The 10,989-nt window shown below is 39.8% G+C and overlaps 1 long non-coding RNA gene across 1 annotated transcript in view; it reads left to right on the forward strand.

Annotated features, from left to right (window-relative positions):
- The first annotated feature begins 835 nt into the window (after window positions 1-835).
- The window catches only part of LOC117507361, a 12,876-nt gene continuing 2,722 nt past the window's right edge, over window positions 836-10,989 (forward strand). Inside the window, exons 1-2 of the long non-coding RNA XR_004559694.1 lie at window positions 836-847; window positions 3,423-3,424. This is a non-coding gene — a long non-coding RNA (uncharacterized LOC117507361). The remainder of the gene's footprint in view (window positions 848-3,422; window positions 3,425-10,989) is intronic.

The following is a 10,989-nucleotide window of genomic DNA, read 5'->3' on the forward strand; positions in this document are numbered from 1 at the left end:
GCTCTGACATGCACTGTCAACTGTGGGCCTTATGTAGACAGGTGTGTTTCTTTCCACATCATGGACAATCAACTGAATTTACCCTAGGTGGACTCCTGTTAAGGTGTAGAAACATCTCAAGGATGGGCAGTGGAAGCAGGATGCACCTGAGCTCAATTTTAAGCTTCATGACAATGGCTGTGAATAGTTATGTACGTGAGATTTTTTTAAAATAAATTTACAAACATCAAAAAACATGTTTTCACATTGTCATTATGGGGTATTGTGTGTAGAATTTGAAGATAAAAATGAATTTCATCCATTTTTGAATAAGGCTGTAACATAACAAAATGTGGAGCAGTGTGAATATTTTCCAGATGCATCGTGTATATTTGCTGTGAATTGTGCAATTTATTACTCTCAGAGCAGAGATCATAATCAGTTTGCTGAATATGTTGTTTTTAATGATTCACTGAGACGGCTGTTGATTACCTCCTAGTCTGATTGCTTTGCTTCATTAATTTTTCTCAGTCTCCTATATGAGCTCCCGTACACATTAGCGGTGGCTTGCTGTGATGTCCCATGGTTCTGACAGCTTTGTGCACATCTCTATGCTAATGTGTTAGCATGTCTATGGCGTTTTCAATGTTAAAGTTAGCATTAAGCTGCTGGCATTTCAGCATGTTTGTGCATTTGTTTTCTGTATAATAATTTAATGGCTCAGCGTTTGTTGTCATAAAAGAGTCAAATGTATTACAAATTATAATGTTTTAATTTATTTTATTTATATATTAATAATAACAGCAACAATAATAATAGTAATAATAACTAATAATGCTACAATACAGTTTTAGAGAAAGAGACATGAGTCACATGTGTCATTGTGAAATGACCACATAGTTTACAAGTTATACAGAGAATGTTGCACATATAATGAGTCAGGCTACAGTTTTTGATTTAGGTTTTATGGTTAACTGGTTATGCTAATTGCTCATTTGCAGCAACAAAAATACCTCTTTTTTCACCATATAATTTATAACATTTATATGTTTCAATGTTGTTTTATGGCAACTCAGCACTTTGATAAAGCAATGTCATTTGAAATAATTATTTTTGTTCTTTATTATAAACTGTTTTATTCTTTATTATTTTATATTGCAACAGCCAAGGAACATTTGACGATTTGTTGATTTTCAAGTATTTTAAGTTTTCAAATAATGTTCTGTTGTTAAATAAAATGATGGAAGGAGAGAAAAATTGTTTCCCCTGGCACATTTTTTTAAAAATTGCCCGCTAATTCAATTAATCGATTAATTGTGTAAAACCCCATCAGATTCATTGTTGATCCAAATAATCGTTTGTTGCAGCCCTAGTATCCAGTATACAGATAAAGCATTTTTGACGAGCATGAGCATAATCCGAATAAAACTCATGAATATTTGTGCTCGTGCTGAAGGAAAATTCTGATTGGTTAACTGACTGTCTTCACGTTCTGTGATTGGCCAGTCACACACAGCGCCCACCCCTCCCTACACAGACACGTCCGTCTGCAGCTTCTCTCTCTCACACGCACAGACAGGATCTCTCTCTGTGCTTGGCTTGATTCTGCCTCATGTTGCTGTGTCAGTACGCGGTGCTTTTGACGAGACAGAGCTGAAAAAGGTTCATGTCGCGTCGGTCACACTGCCTCCACTCTGGTCGGGTTTTTTAATTTATTTTTTTATTTTTTAACTGTTTGTTTACTCTTCGTTTTGTTGCTGATATAAAGTCAGTTAGAAAACTTTGCTCGTACTGAACGCGGTGCTTTTGAGAAGAATACAGTGAACAAGTCTGACATATTATTTCCTTGTTTGCCATCACTGGATGTTTGCATGAATCACCAAGTTCACACAGATCATTAAAAAACAAACAGTCTTACAGACCACTTACACACAGATACACATATAGCTGAACACACAAAGTAGCCTGTATTAATATTTTTTATTGAATATGGCTGCATGCAGTATCTGACACTTTCTCACTGCAGTTCATTAAAATAAATTGGTCAGTCGAACAACCTCTCTTCCTCAGTCACACATATAAACACATACAGACAGTCATGCGCACACACACACACACACACACCTTAATCAATATTATTTAACTTTGTGTGGAAAAAATGCCAAGAACATTAGGTAGTAAAAATAAACAAATAATTGAAAAAAAAAATTACAGTTTGATCATAAAATTAAAAAAAAAGAAAGTTGTGTTGAGTATGACAGCTCTTTTCATGTAAACTTAGTAGTTCATAATTTCCCACTACATTGAATGTCAATTCTGAGGCTGTTCTGTTATTCATTCATAGACTTAAGAATATTCATGTTCTGAATTCATAAAAACTTGTTCTGTAAATAGTTTTACTTTTGTGATCAAAATCATTCATTTGAATCTCAATTTTGAGGCTGTTCTGTAAATAGTTTTCAAATAAAAAATAAATATAGCAACTTTTGATCAATCCATATCAATTTCAGACTTAAAATAATGTACAGATTTAAGCCCAAGCCATTTGGGGTTAAACCACGCCCACTTCCGGTTCAGGCCCCGCCCACTACAAGTACAGATACGGATACAGGTAATTTAGATGGTTGAACAGATACAGATACAGATAGTGGTGTACTCACACATCCCTAATATTTAATCACTCTTCTTGGCAGATTTTGTGCTGTTTGGTTAAAGTTGTTGGTTTCTTTACACAGACATGACTTTAAGCACAGTCCTGACATTTTCAATGGAATTCCAGTCAGGATTCTGGGAACATCATTAAAAACAGCTTCATGTTTGTTTTATCAGTTCCACCACCAGCTGTGATGTGTGCTGGGTGTCACTGTCTTGCTCGAACAATTTCAGTTATGTGCAAATTTCAACTGTGTATCTGATGGCTGGAGGTTTTGCTGAAGGTAAGGTAGTCAGTCCTCCTTCGTCATTACTCCATCTACTTTGTACAACACACCAGTTCCACTGGCAGCAAAATGACTATGGAGAATGACGGTACCATCATGCCTCAGATACGGGAACTCAAGTTTTCAGACTTGGACTTGAGTCACACTTAAGTTGCACAAACAGTGACTTCAGACTTGACTTGCAACTCAAAGACATGAGACTTGACTTGGACTCAAGGTCGACAATAATGGTGGACAGACTCCGCTGATTCAAAATAGACCACACATACAAGACTTATAGGCACATGATATCCATTTATTCATTTTGTCATTGCTCTCCATCAAGTCCGTTTGCTACAGCAGAAACTGTAGAATCTGAAGGGTGCATTAGCTAAATTGGGCTCTTCTGAAGCATTGCTTCATTTTACTTTGTTTATAGAGGAGTCAGAGAGAGCTGTCCATGACGTAACATTATTATAAAATTAAATAAAATAAAAATAAAACGCAAGCCAGAGAGTCATGGAGCAGTGTCAGATTGTTTTGTTTCGTGTCAAAGCCATAAATATTAAATTATTCATTATGAATCATCTGCTCCGTGGTGATTGTGATTAATGTTATGATGATTGATGATGATGGTGATTGTGATTAAGAGAATGATGATTGTGATGGTGATATTGATGATGATGGTTGATTATCGTAGCAGTTCTGCTGTTATGTTCAGGTTCAACAAACAAGTGCGTCCCCTGAAAAGTATTGATACAAAAATTGTTCATGCATGCAGAGTCACAAAAAATGATCCAATTAGCATGTTAGATTGCATAAGGCCGCACCATTTCACTTAAATATATATATATATATATAAAAAAAAATCACAGGGGCATACTCCCCAACCCTCCTAGGAGGACGAAGTCATACAGTTTTGAATTCAGAATTTGAATAAGGGTCATTCCATGTGAAATCATCCAGGGGTGCCGGGTGACCCCTTGACATTTTTCTGAAAAAAATTCACTAAAGTTTATCCATCAATATAATGGAGAAATCAAAAGTTTTAGGTCCATACATCAAACCATATTGAAACAACAGCCCATGGAAATTTTTCTTTTTGTCTTAGTTTTTGGACGATTGGGTTTCAGCCAAGTTTGAGTTTTTACTGCAGGTCCTGTGTTGCATGTGGAAAGCTTGTACTTGCTGCCTGGGCTAACTTTTCCTACAGAATCAGAAAATGGAGTCATTTTGCGTCTGTCTTCACTAGTTTTGGCACAGTAGAGGCCTCAAATGGGCATTAAAAAAATAATCGCAAATATTTTCCCATTTTATAAGGATCACTTTTCTATAAATGTGCAAGATGGAGAGTTGATATTTGGCACAATTATAATGCCAGTATGTTTTTAGAAGGAAATCCCAATTTTATATACACATTTTAAACATAAATGCTACAAATGAAACTTTTCTGTGTCGTCTTTTGAAATTTTTACCAAAAATTGACCATTTTTAAGGGCATAGTTGACCATGTTGACTGTTATTCAGCTATTTCATATTTGCACCACATAATGTCACAGATGTCAGCATGATGTGGTATGAAAATAGTTTTGACGCTTAGCTTAGTTTTTTAATTATGATTTTTTTCATAAGGTCATTTCACGTCGAGCGGAAATGATCACTCTTGTCGATATTACACAGTAATAGGAGATTTAAAATTTTGTCAGCTTCAAATATTAGCAAAAATTTGTACCATATTACTACTTCTGCTAAATTTGTGAATTATAGAGAAATTATTAGCCAATGAAAACAAGTGAGCTATTTTTTTTTTTTTTTAACTGAAAATTTAAATAAGAAATAAGTAGATACACCCTACTACTCACCAGTACTTTTCTTGGCATGAACATTTTTGGGATCTGTGCAGACATGTTGCAGACTTTCATATCCACATAGATACATCTTCTCATGATGCAAACAAATGGAGTCTATCTCATCGAGTCGTACTCCAGACCGCCAAACCAAAAACGCCTTGTCCTTGCTGGTAAGATCACTGATGTAAAGTATCCCAGTTTTCTTAGCCCAAGTGGTTTTGTGGCATTCGAGTGCTCCCCAGATAACATGGAGGCAAATCCTAGCACGCCATGTCTCTATCTGACTTGAAGCAGTTATGACAACCCAATTTACCTTCACCTTTTTATACTTACCTGACTTGCGCAATAATTTTCCAAAGCAGGTCCAGACAAATTTTAATTACGTCATCATGATCAAGTTATGATGGTTATTTTAGGAAAGAGACAGACATGTCAGAACAAATCAAAGAATGGTCTTTTGATATATACGTAGCAGGACTTGCACAATTATTTTCCAAAGCAGGTTCAGACAAATTGGAATTATGATGACTTTATGATGTCTAAAAATCAAGAAATACTTTTTGGAGGGGTAGATAAGGTAATATTGACTTTTATTAAAGATTCAGTGAACAATACTGTACAGACAAGGTCTGGAGCGAGTAAGAAACAAAAAGTTTCCGTAAAAATCGATTGTAGCATATAAATTCATAATTAAAAACCTAAGCTTAGCACCAAAAACATTTTCATACCACATCATACTGACATCTGTCACATTGGGCCTCATGTATCAACGTTGTGTACGGCGATATTTGACTGTATATGGGCTGTACGCCAAAATGGCTGCGCCACTTGCCATTTATCAGTGTGGTCGTTGGCGTACGGTGCGCCGAAAATATACACCAGGTCAAGAGGTGGTGTAAATTATACACCAAAATGAACCAGCACTGGAATCCACATAAAAATGACAATGATCAACATGATAAACAGTGCCACCATACAAATCAATGCATATGTTACATAAATAACACTTTTATGATTATACTACAGAACAAATAATACGATGGCTGACTTTGACGCACTATTGGCACGCGTCGTGATTGGTGAATTACTGGTCGTACCCGTATAAAAGGCCGTCGTGTGTCGTAGGTCAGGGTTGCACAATGGCAGATCTAGCGTTGTTAGAGGACATGGATGCTGCACTATGCAGGGAAAGAGTGTTCCGCGACAGGGCGGATCTCCTGATTGAGTCTGATGACTGGCTGCTGAGTAGATTTTGCCTCCCCAGACAGGTCCTCTTGGACTTATGCGCAGCATTAGAACCCCGTCTAAAACGGGAAAGTCGACGTACCTGTGCCATACCTGTGTCGCTCCAGGTCCTGTCGACTCTAGGTTTCCTGGCAACAGGCTCCTTCCAGCGGGAAATAGCTCACAGGTCAGGTATTACGCAGTCCACCATGAGCTGCATCCTGCCTCACGTGTTGTCAGGGATACGGGATCTCGCTCCACTTTACATAAGATTCCCTTACAACAACACCGAGCAAGCAATGATTAAGAGGGACTTCTATGAGCTTGCCGGGTTCCTGAACGTTATAGGGGCAATTGACTGCACGCATGTGCGTCTGAAACCACCCTCGGTTAATGATTATGCATATGTTAACAGAAAGAATTATCATTCAATCAATGTGCAGCTCATCTGTGATGCTCATATGCATCTTGTGAATGTTGTTGCGCGGTGGCCAGGGAGCACCCATGATGCATTCATATTCCACCACAGCAGCGTGGCCAGAAGACTACAGGATGGCATGGTGCACGGCGTCCTCCTGGGTAAACTAAATAGATGACATGCATTTCATTTCATATGCCTGACTAACACGTTTCGGTAACGCTTTCTTTCATTCCAGGTGATAAGGGTTATCCTTTAGTGGTACATCTTATTACGCCACTGCACAACCCACTCACAGCGCAGGAGCAGCGCTTTAACCTGGCCCACACAAAGACCCGTGTGGTTGTGGAGCGCTGTGCAGGCCTGCTGAAGGGCAGGTGGATGTGTCTCTGGCATGCAGGAGGGACACTCCTGTACACACCAGAGAAGGTCTGTCTTATAATTTTGGCCTGCTCGGTGCTGCACAATATTGCGTTGGACAACCATGTGCCTTATGGAGAGGGAATCCCCGATGACCCCATCGAGCAGGTGGCCAATTCCACCTGCAGCTCAGGCCATTCAATTAAGGCAACAGCTCATTCATCGTTTCTAAAGTAAGTAAATGATGACAACTATATGAACACATTTATTTCTTCAAATTGTCATTTATATTAACGATGGTACGGTTTATTTCAGAGAGGTTTGCATTTATTTGTATTAATTGATTTATGATGGCATCCTGTCACTGTAGGACCTCCTCTGTCAGAACTCTGGGCCTGGGGAGAGGCCTGCGGCCTGAGGCCTCGATGGGTGCAGCCTCCGGCTGCTCTGGATCTGCAGCCCGGTGCAGGTCTCCAGATTGTCGCACATTACATGGCTGCTCATGATTGTCTGTGGAAATGTATTTATGATTTATTTTGTGGTTAATAAAATGGGCAAAACCAATTGTATTTGGGATTATTTAAGGTATAAATGGACACTTACCTGCATCGGTATGGTTGCATGCAGCAGTGTCCCCTTCTGCATCCTCTAATATCCCCTCCACACACGCAGAGCCGATAAGCGCAGCCACTCGCTCCTCAGTGGTGCTCAGTTTTGGTGCATCCGGTTCTCCCCCACCTGTCTGTTTTTGGCTCGTTCTTAATGAAGCAACCCTTCGTTTTGTTAGGATTTTCATGTCTGACCATTTCTTTTTTACCTGAATAATGTTTAGGCACATTTTAATTGTTGGATCATGTTCGTTTAGCCTTAAGCTTATAAAATGATGAATTGACCTACTTCTGCAGGCGTCCTGACCACGGGTCCAACTTGATTCACAAGACTGGTTATTATTTGCCAGACTTTGGTTTTTTGGCCTCCTTTTATCCCACTCTTTAGACTCCCAAAAAGTATGGTTTTATGTTTTTCTACTTCGGTAGTTATGAATTCAATCTCCTGAAGTTTTTTTTCTTTGCCGTCTTCCTGGCCTCCATGTCGTAAAATGGGGTGTGTCTGAGGCGGGCTCTGCATATTTATGGGCGTGTTCATTATAATTACGATTGTTTTCACCCGCCGCATTTATCAAGGTCACGTCAGGCGTATGCCGGAACTGGGAAGGTACGCACTGCTTGATACATGTCACGGCAACTTTGGTGTACTTCAAATTTACAACGGAAATTTACGCCACAAGTGCGCAGCGTTGATACATGAGGCCCATTATGTGGTACAAATATGAAAGAGCTGAATTGCTGTCAATATGGTCAACCATGACCTTGAAAATGGTACATTTTTGGTAAAATTCCAAAAACATATTTACATTATAATTCTGCCAAATATCAACTCTCCATCTTGCAAATTTCTCGAGCGGAGATGCTTAATAGATGGGAACATACGAGGTCTATTAGAAAAGTATCCGACCTTATTATTTTTTCAAAAACCATATGGATTTGAATCACGTGTGATTACATCAGACATGCTTGAACCCTCGTGGGCATGCGAGAGTTTTTTCACGCCTGTCGGTTACGTCATTCGCCTGTGGGCAGTCTTTGAGAGAGGAGTCGTCCACCCGCTCGTCGATTTTTTTCATTGTTTAGGAAAGGCTCAGAGACTGTTGCTTTGTTTGATAAAATTGTTTTCAAAACTGTAAGGCACAACTGAGTGGACACCATTCAATAAATTCAGCTGGTTTTCGGTAAAAATTTTAACGGCTGATGAGAGATTTTGGTCTGGTAGTGTCGCTTTAAGGACGGTCCACGGCGCCTGACGGCGATCTGCGCTTCGAGGCGGCAGCGTCTCGCCGTTTCAAGTTGAAAACTTCCACATTTCATGCTCTGTTGACGCAGTAAGTCGTCAGAGAACAGAGAACTTTCAGAAGAAGTCGGCATGAGGAGTTTATTCGGACATTCCATTGTTAACGGTCATTTTGTAATGAAAGAACGTGCGGGCAGAGTCGCATGTCGGGCTGGACCCGACCGCGGGGGGTCGCGGCAGGAAAAACACCTCCGTTGGAAATCTTAACGGGCAAGTTGGAACATGCCCAAGCTGTTAAACAATTTCTCAGTTACTCACTTGTTGAAAGCCATTAAAAGCCGCCTGAATTCTACAAATGGTTTTCAACACGGAGGTGTTTTTCCTGTCGCGGCGCACACAGATTTGCCGAGTCGTCACGGAAACAACTCGGCGAATTTGCGCGTACGTCTTTCATTAAAAAAATGTCCTTAAACAGTGGAATGTCCGCATAAATTCCTCATGCCGGCCTCTTCTGAATCTTCTCTGTTCTCTCACGATGTCCTGGGTGAATTAAGCCTTAAATTAGGATGTTTTCAGCTCTAAACAGGCCGACGACAGCGCCTGGAAGCGCTGCAGGACGTCCCGCTCCGTGGGAAGTCCTTACACCGACAGAAACACCCCATAATCTCTCATCAGCCGTTAAACTTTCACAGAAAACCAGCTTAATTTCTCGAATAGTGTCCACTCGGATATTCCTCACAGGTCCAGAAAAAATTTTGATAAAGCAACGCGCGCCGTCTCGAGCAGCGTGTGAAACAAAGGAATTCAGCCGAGAGGGCGGGACCACATCTCACTCAAGGCCTGCCCACAGGGAAATGACGTCACCGACACGCATGAAAAAACTCACGCATGCGCACGAGGGTTCAAGCATGATTGGTGTAATCGCATGTCATTCAAATCCATATAGTTAAAAAAAATAATAAAAGGGTCGGTTTATTATCTAAGAGACCTCGTATTTGTGATGATTGGTTTTCGGCCATTTTGAAGCATCTATTGTGCCTAAACTAGTGAAGACAACAGCAAATGACTGTATTTTCTGATTCTATGGGAAAAATTAGCCCTGGGTAGCAAATACCAGCTTCCCATATCCAACACAGTAAAAGCAGTAAAAGCTCAAACTTGGCCGAAACCCAATCGTCCAAAAACTAAGAAAAAAAAAAGACAAAAATTCCCATGGACTGATTTTCAGTATGGTTTGACCTATGGACCTAAAACTTCAGATTTCTCATTTATATTGATAGATTTACATCTGTGAATTTTTTGAAAAAAATCTGAGAGGGTCACCCGGCAAATGTGCCTCAGGCTGGATGATTTCACATGGAATGCATAAGCTTTAACAATGCAGTGTTAGGGACAGACCAGCTGGCCACAGACTTGAGACTTGACTTGGACTTGACTTGTGCTTGCAAAAAATGACTTGTGAACATCTCTCCTATGCCAAACAGTTGATACCTAGATCTTCAGGTTGAATGCTTCACTCAACTTTCCTGCAGGAGTTTATTTCTTTGTCCATATGACAAGTTGAAGTCAAGCTAAAAGCTGTGGATTTTGGAACAGGGGTTTCTTTTCTGTCCATCATGATGTACAATTCAGTTGTCTGGAGAGAGTGACACTGGTGTTCTAGCAGCTTCAAGTTCATGGCATGCCTGTCTCTGGGTAGCTCCTGGGTAGTTCCTTGGGTCTTCCTGACCATCTGAAACAATTTCTTCTCAGCTGAATGACAGTTTGGATCTTCTAGACCATCCCAAAGTTTCTGCAAATGCCAATAACTTATACTTGTGTAGAATATGATTGAACTGATGATCTTGGACACTGTAGTTATTCAGAAATAGCTACATGTAAAACTAAGATCCTTTTTCTCAGATCCTTCCTTGCTCTTTCACATTATAATGTGTGGTGGTGAAGTCAAGGAGTGCTGTCAAACAAACTGTTTTTGTTGTTGTTGTTGTTGGCATAGACAAGCTACCAGCTGTAGTCAGTCATAATCACTAAGAGGAAGTTGAGAGGCCTTAGCAAGCTAAAAGACATTTCGGAACTTTAAGCTCATGTTGACCATGTGCAGATATCAGAAAACCCTAATAAATTCCCCTTGAACATGTAGGTTGTACAACTCTTCTGTCCCAGAAAAAGATGTTTAAGTGACTTCATTGCAAGTCCAACATTGTCATGACATCCATGTTCATGATTTGTGTACTATATATATAAAGTTGTGAGCACAACTGTAATGCAGCATCTCTATGATCTGCACAAAATGGGTTTGGTGTGTATTTATGCATAGAGATAGAGAGATACAAACCATAGGTACAAGTACACAAAGGCATTTCTTCTTTCTCCAAGTATGAGCAATAATGTC

This window comes from Thalassophryne amazonica, chromosome 3 (genome assembly GCF_902500255.1).
Source record: "Thalassophryne amazonica chromosome 3, fThaAma1.1, whole genome shotgun sequence".
NCBI classification, from domain to species: Eukaryota; Metazoa; Chordata; class Actinopteri; order Batrachoidiformes; family Batrachoididae; genus Thalassophryne; species Thalassophryne amazonica.